Below are 440 nucleotides of genomic sequence, written 5' to 3'. Positions count from 1 at the left end.
ACTGGGTCNCTGACGCTACCTAGTTGGGAAAAGTTAGGGAGAGATATAGCAAGAGAGGAAGCAGAAGGGAAAGTGAAGGCAGGNANAAGGCCGTTATGGAAATTAATTAAGGCTTGTATTCAGGATAAGAAATGTGAGCTAGCTGTTAAGGAAGGGCAGCGACTTTTACAGGAGCAACAGGAAAGTATGTCAGAAACAGAGAGATATGAAAAAGAAGGCGCATGCAGAAAGATAAGTAAAGGGAAAGAAATAAAAGGAGAAAAGGAAAAGAAACCAAAAAGTAAAAATATAAAAGATAGTATAAAAAATAAAGAACAGAAAATTAAGTCAATTTACCCTCCTCTTGAGGACTTTGAGTCATTAGAATTATCTTGCTCAGAGGACTCGGAATTATCAGCAGGGGAGGAGGAAGATTTGGAGGAGGCTGCTGCAGAGTATGA

Source organism: Mus caroli, chromosome 10 (assembly GCF_900094665.2).
Source record: "Mus caroli chromosome 10, CAROLI_EIJ_v1.1, whole genome shotgun sequence".
NCBI lineage: Eukaryota > Metazoa > Chordata > Mammalia > Rodentia > Muridae > Mus > Mus caroli.
The sequence above is the reverse complement of the archived record's forward strand: the minus strand, read 5'-3'. Positions refer to the sequence as shown.